General features: G+C 32.7%; 2 long non-coding RNA genes across 2 annotated transcripts; both read right to left on the reverse strand.

Moving 5' to 3' along the window:
* Positions 1-3059: 3059 nt before the first annotated feature.
* LOC149497629 (uncharacterized) lies at positions 3060-4961 on the reverse strand. Its single transcript, XR_016319947.1, has 3 exons — positions 4800-4961; positions 4585-4669; positions 3060-3213 (listed from the first exon to the last, which is right to left on the reverse strand). It is a non-coding gene; the product is annotated as an uncharacterized LOC149497629 (long non-coding RNA).
* Positions 4962-10785: 5824 nt separating this feature from the next.
* Positions 10786-12829, reverse strand: LOC110009479 (uncharacterized). The gene is made up of 2 exons (XR_002284386.3): positions 12022-12829; positions 10786-11298 (listed from the first exon to the last, which is right to left on the reverse strand). It is a non-coding gene; the product is annotated as an uncharacterized LOC110009479 (long non-coding RNA).
* Positions 12830-13590: the final 761 nt, after the last annotated feature.

Consider the following 13590-nt stretch of genomic DNA (forward strand, 5'->3'; position numbering starts at 1 on the left):
TCTTAGAGCGTATCAATTAAAAATCGGACAACAATTCCACAATCTGCGTGAGGAGGAGATGATTCTACCTCTTGGGGTCCTGCCGGAGACTCGCCGGACCACCACTGCTGTCTATGGTGGCAAGAAAATCGTGGCTTCTCAAAATCGAGCGCTCTTCACACCATTTGGCTCGATTTTCTGTCAGGAGTCCATTTTTGGCGTTAGTTGCACGAGATCAGCCTTCTATTCGACCAGAACAGGCTCGACAGGAGCAAAGTGCCACCGTTAATGTCGCCGTTGATTGCCGAAAAGAGACTGTAGCTTGCCTACGTTGCAGCTCTCGCCAGAGTCGCGAGCGAGTAGAGGATCGATGTTGAGCAGCGGCTGGAGGCTGGTGGCGCTACTGCGATTTGCTCAAACAGAAACAGAGGGAGAGAGGGCTGAGGCACGGCGACAAAGAGAAGGGTGCACAAAGAACTCCATCGCACTCATCTCCGGTGATCAAAAAAACAAGAGAAAAAGGGAGAGGAGGAGGTCAGCGACGGGACTGTCGCTGGACCCAGAATGAAGAAAGAAAAAAAATATGGGCGTCTAGACTATTCTGATTCGATTCGAACTGGTTTAGTCCAACTCAGTAATTTGACTCGGTTTTTGCTTGGTTTATAGGTTTTTCACTGGATTTTCAGAAAATCCAAACTAGTTTACAAGTTTGGTTTAGCAGTAATAAAATATTTCCGCTTAATTTCATTGGTTGGAATAAAAATTTAGTTTTTAAATGAAACTTCTATGAAATTGCATTTTCGGGTCATTTCAGTAGAAGTCACTTGTGATAACACTGTTAAATGAGTACTTGTGATGTAAGTTACCTATATTAAATTAATTCTATGATACTTGTGATGCAAGTTATCTATGTTTATGTGGTTATGAAATTATTTTGTGATGCAAGTTGCCTATATTGATATAGTTATATGATTAATTGTGATACAAGTTACCTAAGTTAATGTAGTTATATGATTACTTGCAAGAGAAGGTATTTAATTTGTTGATTTAGTACTTGAAAAATAGATATAAAAATATTATAATACCTGCATGACTATAAGTTGTACCCTGAACTTTTAATTGAGATGTTTTGTTGCCTCTCTGAGAATTTTGTATGTGTGGATGTTTAGTGTGCTATATGTTAAGTACCACTGAGTTTCATACTCAGCGTGATGAGTTTCTCTCGCGCAAGTGAGAGATCTTGTAACGGCCTAGCCCATGTGTGATATTGTCCGCTCTGGGCCTTACGGCCTGCACGGTTTTGTTCTTGGGGGAAATGGGAAACTTCCCAGGAGGTCACCCATCCTAGGATTTCCGTTAAGCGAGCACGCTTAACCCTGGAGTTCTTCCAACTCTCCAGCCATTTCACCACCAAAAGGCCTCACACATGTTTTAAACCGCCCACCTTAAGTACATCACTTCCCTCTCGCACTTAACCGATGTGGGATTCGCCTAAGGTGAGTGCACTGTGAGTGCACTGTCACTACAGTCACCGCTCACAGCCACCGCTCACCCCCCCTTAGGGACTCAGCGTCCTCGCTGAGGTTTGCCCCACCACCGGCCAGAGCAGCGAGGCTTCAGCTCTGATACCAATTGTAACGGCCCAACCCATGTGTGATATTGTCCGCTCTGGGCCCTACGGCCAGCATGGTTTTGTTCTTGGGGGAAATGGGAAACTTCCTAGGAGGTCACCCATCCTAGGATTTTCGTTAAGCGAGCACGCTTAACCTTGGAGTTCTTCCAACTCTCCAGCCATTTCACCACCAAAAGGCCTCACACATGTTTTAAACCGCCCACCTTAAGTACACCACTTCCCTCTCGCACTTAACCGATGTGGGATTCGCCTAAGGTGAGTGCACTGTCACTACAGCCACCGCTCACCCCCCCTTAGGGACTCAGTGTCCTCGCTGAGGTTTGCCCCACCACCGGCCAAAGGAGCGAGGCTTCGGCTCTGATACCAATTGTAACGGCCCAACCCATGTGTGATATTGTCCGCTATGGGCCCTACGGCCCGCACGGTTTTGTTCTTGGGGGAAATGGGAAACTTCCCAGGAGGTCACCCATCCTAGGATTTCCGTTAAGCGAGCACGCTTAACCCTGGAGTTCTTCCAACTCTCCAGCCATTTCACCACCAAAAGGCCTCACACATGTTTTAAACCGCCCACCTTAAGTACATCACTTCCCTCTCGCACTTAATCGATGTGGGATTCGCCTAAGGTGAGTGCACTGTCACTACAGCCACCGCTCACAGCCACCGCTCACCCCCCCTTAGGGACTCAGCGTCCTCGCTGAGGTTTGCCCCACCACCGGCCAGAGGAGCGAGGCTTCGGCTCTGATACCAATTGTAACGGCCCAGCCCATGTGTGATATTGTCCGCTATGGGCCCTACGGCCCGCACGGTTTTGTTCTTGGGGGAAATGGGAAACTTCCCAGGAGGTCACCCATCCCAGGATTTCCATTAAGCGAGCACGCTTAACCCTGGAGTTCTTCCAACTCTCCAGCCATTTCACCACCAAAAGGCCTCACACATGTTTTAAACCGCCCACCTTAAGTACATCACTTCCCTCTCGCACTTAACCGATGTGGGATTCGCCTAAGGTGAGTGCACTGTCACTACAGCCACCGCTTTCTAAATGTAACACCCGCCGCCCGATCCCGAAAGACCCGACAGTGGATCCACATTCGGTGCCGGAGGCACCGTCCTAACCTACATATAAATCATACAATCATATTATGAATTAGAAGTGACTTAGTATTCATAAGTTTAGCAAGTAATAATATTTTGTTTTGAAAATGATTTGGGAGAGTCCTACAGAAAAACTGCAAGAGTTTCCCCTAAAAATAGAAGTTGCCAAACATATGAATACAAAGCACTCCCAATTCCAAACTCCAAACCCCATCAAACTCCAATAACAACACAATAGCACTTCTATCATTTCATATCCTCAATACCATTATAATATTCAGCAATTCAATACATTCATTTAAACATATCAACTTCTAATGTTCTAATCATTAAATAAGTCCAAGTTTATCTCCCAATATATATACACCAAAATAATTTACAATACAGTTTCCAAAAATGTAATACTTATACATGCACTTCAGGTCTTTAAGCAGCAAGCAACTACCAAAATATCTCTTCAGCTCTGATGCTACTCTTCAGGTCTTTAAGCAGCAAGCACAATCTCCAACCTGCGCGTGATAAAATCAACGCGCTAAGTATAAAACTCAGTGGTGCTCATAAACACAACAAACCAATGTTGTGATGACAACATACTTAAAAATCATTTATATACATAAAATCATTAAATTTAAACATGCATTACATATGTACACCTACACATCGTGCTTTAGAAACTCATTGGATATCATAAGTAAGTTATGGTAAACTAAGAGTGATTAACAAATATTTTACAAGGGCTCACATACACTTAGGAGAAAAAGAAGCAGCTAAGTTTTCATAGCTTATTCATAATGGCCTTAGGTCGCCAACCTTATCATAACATATAGAGCGCGTCCGCCCTAACATAAGACACCCACGTGCCTAGCATATGATCATAGCTTCTTATCATAATGGCATCAAATGCCGAGCATGCTCATCATACATAATAAAATCAAATCATGCATCAAATCCACACCAAGTATATTAGAGCCCAAAAACATTTCTCATAAAATTCATTTTCTTTAGTCGTCTCATAATAAAAACTTAATTTAAACTTAAGTAAGTCATAAAAATTCTCATACTTAAACAAAATGACTTAACATAGAAAATTTCCAGCATAAAAGTAACATTGACCTTTGCTGTGTTTTTAAAACATAACTTGAGTTATGGATCTCCAAATTAAATGAAATTAGAGTCATTAGAAAGCTAAGACAAAATTCTTCAAATGTTATGAAGGGATCATAGCCCAGATCAATATGGAAGATAACAAAACCAAGCTAGGAACACAAACTAACAGACCAAACCTGATTCAGCAGAACCAAGTCCAATGTTTATTGAATTCCTACTTAACCAAACACTCAAATGAAACCAATCTAGAACGAGGAAATTCTCAAGACACAGGGAAACAACCTTTATGAAGAACTCAGAACCTAATCTTGTCATTATAGTGGTCAAAATGGGCACTCAATTCAGTGATGCATGTGGCCCGACACAAACAGAGTCAGTTTGGGTGTTTCAGCCATAAGTTGAGCTATGTATCTCCAAATTGGACACAAGAGGATGGGTTGGAAAGCTAAGAGATAGACCTACAACTTTTATCAAGGACTCAGACACAAATGGAAACTAGAAAGGATCAAAAAATGGTCCTTAATCTCACTCAAAAACACGTTTTTCCCAAATTCAGCTTACTTTACCCATGAAAGGAACATGAACAACAAAGATACAAGGGAGAAATATCTACCACAACATAAATACTCATCAAACATCACCCAAGAGCATGTTATTGCAACCAAAATTCAACAAATCAATCATTTCATACAAAATCCCAAAATATACACATGAGAGCATAAAGGCACAAAATCAAAAATTTGAGTAAGGTAAGTGTGTTTATGAACACTAACCTTCAAAACAAGCTTTAACAAGCTTTAATCAAAGCTTCTCAAGCTTTGGTCTTGCCCTTATCTTTGTTAGAAGGCTCTCCACCCTCTACATGTAAGAAACTCAAAATCAAACAAAAAAAACAAATAAAAGAAGTAATTGGAGCATGATTAAGCATGTATATGCTAGAAGACAACTCTAAACTCAAAAATAATTCACTTATCATAAAATCACTTACTTGACCCAAGTAGGAAAATCACCAAATTCCTTGAAATTAGTCACCAAAGATTACTTCTCTAGCTTCACTCTCTAAGATTTATGACTTAAATCAAGTTGGATGGGTGTTTACTAAGTAGGAATTGAAGAAAATGAAGAAGAAGAAGAAGAAGGAGGAGGAGGAGGAGGAGGAAACGTGTAAGGCATAAGAAGGAAAATTTTGTTGCTCAATAATTGATGGTTGCCTTTAATAAAGCAACTAAGGGGTATTTTGGTCTTTTCTCTAAATTGGAGGGTGTTTTGGTCTTTTCTCCAAATATTCTCCAATTAAATTCCTTCAAAATATTATTTATCTCCACAAAACTCTCTAATTTATTCCATAAAAATAATTCCTCAAATTTCCTCCATAAAAATAATTGCTCAAATTTCCTTACTTAATATAGCACCATAATTCACTATTCACTAAGTATCTAAATTCTCCAAAAATATTCCTTACTTACTTTCTACCCATAAAAACCATGCATACATGCTCCAAAAATGTTAAATAAAATATAAAACATAAATAGTAATTTTTCCGGACAAAAAATAATACCAACTTCCGGACCGGTGGTACTATTCACAGACCGGTACACTACTATTGAAACACAGAAAAAATGGGGCGTTACAGATCTGTCTAGACTAAAGTGATTCAGAGTTTAGAGAAGGAGCATTTTACTTGAGTTGACTTTGAGTATAGATTTTACCATGGACTTGACATGTAGTAGAAAGTTATTTTGTTGAGAGAGTTAGTTTACCTTGGGATTGTAAATGACCTTTTTAATAAGATTGGTTTTTATTTAGTTGGTTTATTTATAAATTTTAGTGCTGATTTATTTTAGTTATTTTGGAGGTTTCACTGACGTACCAAAATTTTGGAATTTAGAAATTTTGTGCAAATGAGAATTTTTGGACATCACACTGAGTGATGCTTTATACATGCTTTATACATCTGGATATAAAAATAAGTTTTACAGGATATATTTTCATTAAGCTGAACTTCTTTTCATTCATTGCTTGAAGGTACTATTAAAATCCTTTTTTTAAAATGTCTTTGTGTTGTTAATTGGGTAATTGATTCCCTTATGTATAAGAATATTTTCAAGTTTGGTTTTAAAATTGATAAAATTTTACTAAGGTTATCTTTTTTAATAGTTCTTCTGCTCATACGTTAAATGTTAGATAAATGAAATATATATATATATATTTACTTAAGTGTTTTTCTAATTCGAATTATAATTAAATATTTATAACCGAATAAGCAGGTACGTGCCTCCGGCACAAAATGTGATATCTCATGTTTAGTCTTGCGGGATTGAAGAGGGATATTACATTATGGCCCTTTTATAAGTACAAATACATTTATTGAATAGAATTCTTAAAGTTAATCTTGTATTTGCTTGTGCTCAATAGATGAATGGGCACTATAAATAAAAGATGGCGATAATATTTTCCGTTAGAGAATGTAAAGGAGGCCTGCGAATGCAAATTTGAAAGAGAGATATAAAAATTGACATATAATACAAAGAGGCTAGCGAATTTGATGAACAGGTAAGTCTAGATGAATGCGCTCATAAGAAGTAAAAAAGAAAAGTCAGTATATAATTAAAGGTAAAGGCATAACGCTGGTATTATGCAAAAAAAAGAAAATATATGAAAAGCAAATGATCATGGATTACCACAACAGCGCATTTGGTATAAAGCTTGTAAATCTGCTTTCTATCTCCTCTTGAACCTTTATAAAAAATTGAGCCTTTACAATAAGATTCATTTAATTTTATTTATATAGAAAAATTTTAAAAGTAGTAATTATCGATAAGAAAATTTTAAAAAATTTATGGAAAAAACTTATCTAGACCGACTTATGGCCCTGTTTATGAACAAACCAATGAAACTGTGAATTTTTTAAAAAGTGTTCCGACTTTATCATTTTTTTTTTCAAAGTATATTGTCAGAAATACCCTCTTTTCAATAAAAATCCTCTATTTCATTGGTTTGATTTATAAGTGGGGTCATGAACCTGCTCTAGGTAAGTATTTCTCAAAATTTATAATAGTTATCTATAAAAAAATTTTTAAAGCAGTTATCCATATGTACATTTATTAAAGAGAGTATAAATAAATTTTAAAAATAAATTCAACCTCCATCAAATTATAGAAAAATTAATATAAAATTCTAAAAATTCCTAAAAAAAAGAAAAATAGAAAGATAAAAATCTTTTAGTTATCTATATATAATTATCTTAAAAATTAATCAAATAAGACCAAATAATTCAAAATTTTCAAACTCATAATATATATATATATATATATATATATATATATATATATATATATATATATATATGTGAAAGCTGAAACAAAGATAATATTTTAAGGCACTCTTTTCATTCAGCATTCCATTTTTTTTTCTAGAAAATTTTCCTTATTTTTTGTATTTTGATTGGCCAATATAATTATTTTTTTCAATTTAATATTTAATATATAGTATTGATAAAATCTTATCTAATTCAACTAAAACGTTATCTTTCAAATTTTGAACCTAAAATCCAACTATATATAATTGAACTTGGATATATACCATTAGACACCTGAGGAGACTCGAGAGTTTGCTGTTGCACTTCTCTACAAGTGAGTTTGTTTTCCAACTATTTTATTTTTTTTGTGTTTCTTGAGCACTATGTGATTTTATTATCAATATTATTCTATATTTCTGCCACAAAGCCTTTCATGAATAGAGGTTAGTTTTTTTTTTTAGTTTTTATATTTATATTTTTATTATTACTTTATTATAGTTTTTTATTATAGTTGTTCTTTAATGGTTATGTGCAGACTCTGGTTTGATGTGTTTACAGGTATAACGATTATATGTATTTTTTTTTTTCTTTTTACAAAACAGTAACCGATAACAAAAAAATATTATTAAAATGTTTAATAGTTCAATTGATGAATAAAAATTATTTGCATTTTTTTATGAATTTATCTCTAAATCAAACTCTAATATAGTTATAGTGTTTAAATATGACTCTAATACATTCTATTTATTAAATCATAATCAATACTCTCTTAAACATCAAATTGAAATTTAAAGTATTGTGGAAACAAATTAATTTTTTTTTTATACATGGAAACAAATCAATTTAATTTGGTTGTTTATTAACATGTTAACAAAAAAATATTATTAAAATGTTTAATAGTTTAATTAACGTTTTTATTTATTAATTTTATATTAATTACGTGAATGATATTAAATCTTAAACACCATGTGATTGGTAAGAATTACTAATAAGAATTACTAACAAGGGTGAGCATTAAATGATTTAAACTGCAAAATCAAACCAAACCGCACCAAACCGTCAATTATAAAAGCTTTATCGATTTAAACGATTTGGTTTAGTTTATAATTTAATAAACCGCTTTCAAAACAATTTGGTTTGGTTTTCATTTTATTAAACCATTTAAAACCGAATCAAACCGCATTAATATTCTATGATGTCATTGTGTTATTAATTTAATTGTTATTGAAACTTTGAAAATATACCTTATGAACATGACAATTTCTTTTTGATGTTATTTCTTATGTTCTTAATGCTATAGTATTGAAAGAAATTTATTTATTTATAAATAAGTTCTTATTGGTCGGTTACACTTTGGTGGATCATGAATATTAATTACATATAATCTTATTATTTTTGTAAATTTAAATTACAAAAATTCATATTTTATTTTATCTATTATACTTTAGAAAAAAGGTTCATTTTTGGCCCTTTAGCTTGGTCCCCAAAATCAAATGACCCATATTTTAACTTTAAAGCCAAGTTTCTCTATTAGTTAGCATATTACAGCCAGATAACTCAGACATTTAGTCTTTTAAGTTTGTGATACATGTACTCGCTTGCAAGTTTTAGTGTAACAAGGCTTCTGATAGTGCTATACCTCTAATTCTTTAACCCCTATGTTGGTAGAGGTTGTTATTTAACTTTGTAGGCTCTGAACAGTACTCTTCGCCATTTATTTTACATTGTATGCTTTGATATCGATCTTCCTAAATGAAGGATTGTTCCCTGTACTCCTTGCTGGTTTATTTTGTAAAGTCTTTTAAGATTGTGATACATATACCTGCTTACGGATAAGGGTGTAACAAGACTTCAAACTACATTTACAGTATCGAGTCATTCCCTCATCATCATACTCTAGATGAGAACCTCCATTGTTGCGAGTTGGGTGAGTTTGAATATCGACCTCCAGAAATTGAACTTCCTTGATCTCTCATTCTCATTCTCTCGTTGATTAATAATTTCTTTTAATATAATTTAGGGATTTTGAGAAATAAAGGTAGCATTTTAATTATAGTTGCATTAATAAAATGTTTTCATCTTTAATAATTTTTTTTAAAAAATTATTCTTTCACCGCGTGTGAATCACGCTCTTGTACCAGCCGAATGTCTGAACTATTTGGCTGTAATATGCTAAATAATGGAGAAATTTGGCTTAAAAATTAAAATATGGGTCAATTGATTTTGAGAATCAAGTTGAAGGGCCAAAATGAGCCTTTTTCCTGTGCTTTATGTTATCAAACAACTGATCACTTTTTGGCTAGTTATATTCTTTTCTTATGTTATATATTATATATTATATATCATATATAAATTCATTATGTTGTTCAATTATAATTAAAATAATTAATAAATTATTTTTATGGTATCAAACAGCAAACAAGGCAGCACCAAACCGCTTTTTGCGGTTTGGTTTAGTTTGATTTCATTTATTAAATGGTTTAGTTTGAGTTGAAAAATCTATAAACTGTAATTTATGGTTTGGTTTGAAAATTTTTTCAAACCGCACCAAACCAACCCATGCTCACCTCTAATTACTAATCAAAATAATGAGACAATACATAAATAAATACATAAATATAAATATAAATTTTTATATTTAAAATTTATATAAAAATATTTAAAGAATTCTTCTTTTATTTTTTTTTTGACATTAAGAATTCTTCTTTTATTGTATATTCTTTTTTAAAATTTTCAATAATTAATTTTTTTTGATATTTTAAATATATTTAATTATAAAATGTTTGATAATAATAATCATTCAACTAAAATATAAACAAAAATAAAATTCTACATGGTTCTCTCTTTTTATTTTCTATTTTTTAAAAAAATTAGAATTTTATTTTATTTTTCTACAATTTAATTGAATTTTGAATATATTTTTAAAATTTATTTATATTTACAATTATTTTAAGATATATAGATTATTATGAGTTTATAATTTTTAAATTATTTTATTTTATTTAATTAATATTTTTAAACTAATTACATTTAGATGATATAAGTAATCACGTGCAAAAACGCGGATCAACGACCGGTAATTTATATATATTTATTAAAGGAATTATAAATAAAATTTAAAAATATATTCAACATCCAATCAAATTATAGAAAAATAATATAAAATTCTAAAAATTTCTAGGAAAAGGAAAAAATAGAAAGATGAAATTAGAGAACACGTAGAACTTTCTTTTTGTTTCAGCTTATATATATGTCACAACTCGTTACCTCAGGTCGGACCGTCACTAGAACCGAATAGCGTCATCAAAGCCCGTAATAAGCTAAAAATATACCAAACAAACTTCATGTTCAATAGAAATGCAGGTCTCAGACCCAATATCATCAATATCAAATATCATAAGTTTTGGGTTTGCTTAGCTCGTATCATCCTATTCAATAAGAAATCAATTTTCAAAATTTTCTAGGCCCATATCAATATATTACATGATAGGAACTTTAATAAATAATACATCAAAAATTTCTAAATTTATTATACATGAATATCATAATTGCGGAATAATCTAAGAACTTAAATTTCAAAATATTTATTGAGGTATTTTAAGTGTCTGAAGGCAAAGGACAACGAGTTATTAGAGGACCTATAACCTGAAAAAATATTAAGGCAAAGATGAGCACCTAAACTCAATATGTAAGGTTTGATAACCGTCTCATCCCACACAATCACAAAAATGCGCATATAAGTCAATCTAGTTATTAGACTAGTTATATGATCATGCAGTCCGCCACACAAATGGCATTGCAACAACAATAACAAACATTAACACATTCACATAATCACATCAAGTGGAGATTGGTCAGTGGTGTCACTGAAATCCTCAATGAGCCATCCTCACACATGGCCCACCCTCTCATCACGTGTGCACAAAAAAACCGATCCCCTTACATGGCCGACCGGTCTCAATCTCACTTGACCAGCTCTCTCTCTTTCTCTTTCTTATATTCTCTTTTCTTTTCTATATCAACAGGAGGTCACCCTGTGATTTTCCATATTAGATTTTATCAGATGCACACGGGGATGTCGATCTCTCCATACATGGTCCACAGTATCATAGATCGCCCTCACAAATCCAGTGGTGATGCACTTCATTCTAATTCGGCACAAACAAAGCATATATGTAGCATGCCACAACTAATCAAACAATGTTCATTAATAATAATTAGTACAACACAAATAACAATTAACCAAATAATGCATGTATAACATTTAGCCATGTACGCATAAATGAAAAATGCAAGTGGGTGATGTGGATTAGCTAACACTACTCACAGTTCTAGATTATCCTTAATATGAGTATTTTTATTACAACTCATTTATAGCTTTTGTCTTGTCATTCTAAAACTTTGCGGGCATCTAGAAAAGATAGTAGTAGTAGTAGTAGTTATTTTCCACTAATGTTATAAATAAGTTAGTATTCCCCCTATAAATTGGATTATCCGTATTTTATACATCACAAATATCAACGCATTACACACAGCTCATCCATCGGGCAAAACAATTAGATCTAAGCCCTTCTCCCTTTAGTATAGCCTTTACTACCAATGCAGTTTAATTCATAACTAATTAACCAATATCCCTACACAACACTTTCAAACTCAGAATTTATATATCATTCCTATATTAACTAGTTAATAAATTTAAATTTTAAGAATTTCTATTTTCTACTTAACAAGCTTGTAAACCATATAGTCAATAAAAATCTTTATTATTCATTAAGTACTTTGAATTCGAATTTCTTCAACATGGCTTATCTTACTCTAATTTAACTTACTAAGTTCTAATTCTTGACTAACTTGGATTAACCAACTCTAATTGAATTTTGACAAGAAAACAGTGTTGGGACTTAAGGCTTACCGATTAAAAATCGGATTAAAGATTCTTGATCACCGTGAAAAGCGAAAATTCAGTCTCTAAGAAGCCTCGCCAGGGTCTCATTGTCTAGTCACCAGATTGTCACTGCCGGTCGCCGCGCACGGTGGCCGGAAAATTGGTTTCTGGAAAACGCCACTAGATTGCTCAGATTTTCTCCTAGAGTCCATTTCCGGCTTGAATTTGCAGAGATGAGAAGCCCTTTAGCTGGAATCATATCGACAACCTCCCTCCTTATCGTTGATCATTACAGATTCACAAGACGGAGCTGGTCGCCGAAATTTATGAAGGGAAAATGCTCGTGAGGTGATGCAAAGTCGATTACAACAATTCTAGACATGAAGGGCCACCGAAAACGACATGAATTCGTCGAAAAGCAACGATGCATTAGTATCACAAATTACCAGAACTGATTCTTCATGATTACAGTTCTAATCGTGCGAACCAAGGCTAGGATAAAACTCCTTTCGTCAAGTAGATGGGTTTAGATTGCTAGATTGCCGAAAACTATGGTCGTTTGATCGAAAAAGAGAAAGAAAGGGGGAGGGGACTGTTGGCAATAGGGAGAGGAGAAGGAAGCTTTTTTTGTTAGCTTTTCTCTCTCATTTGATTGGTATAAACATCTGATTTGATCCAAATCAGACGGGTTCGTTTAAATTTGCTTCTAAAAGATTATGCTCTGGTTTACATCATTTTATACTCGGTTTCTTATAATTTTGAGCAGTTTAAGTCTGGTTGAAATGCTTTTCCATTTGTTTAGTGAGTTCTAGAATCTCCATTAACTAAAACAAAGCTTCTTTAATAAGTTTTGATGGTCAAATATTAACAATTGTAATGATTTTTTGTTTGTGGATAATTAAATTAATTTGTTGTTAATATTTTATTTATTTAAACTAGGCGGTAGCCCATGCTTTGCGCAATTATATAATACTTATATTTTTCATGTCAAGTGTAAAACAGTGTGTTGAGTAAATTATAAAAAATTAATTTTTTAAAAGAAACAACTGAAATTATTATTTAAAATAAAGTGGACTTGTAAATTACTTAATATGATCTAAATACTTATTTTCTATTCTTTTAGAGATTTAACATGATTGAGAGTATGTAATTAAAAATAATAATAAAACATAATAGCTAATTCATTACTGCATAAAACATATTTAGATCATCTTGAATTGCACACACTTCAATTTCTAATAAAAATAAATAAAAACTTAAATTAGAACTTAACACTTCAATTTATGCAAAAATAAACAAAACAAAAGTAAAATTAGCAAAATACAAAATGATAATGAGATTAAAAAAAAAAAAAACTAAGCAAACAACACAAAAAAAAGCAAAAAAAAAAAAAAAAAAAGGCCATAATGTTTTTCTAAAACCATTAATATCACATCAATCCAAATTTTGACATTTTAAATCAAAATCAGAAAAAGACACATAGACAATCTTTCTCATGATAAATTAAGTTTAATTTGAATTATGCAACTGCAGGCATATAAACCATAAAGTGAATTTGAAGATCCCAAATATTATTGTCGTGGAACTATTCAACTT

This window comes from Jatropha curcas, chromosome 3, assembly GCF_041381405.1.
Source record: "Jatropha curcas cultivar XTBG-Jc1 chromosome 3, XTBG_Jcur_1.0, whole genome shotgun sequence".
Classification (NCBI taxonomy): Eukaryota; Viridiplantae; Streptophyta; class Magnoliopsida; order Malpighiales; family Euphorbiaceae; genus Jatropha; species Jatropha curcas.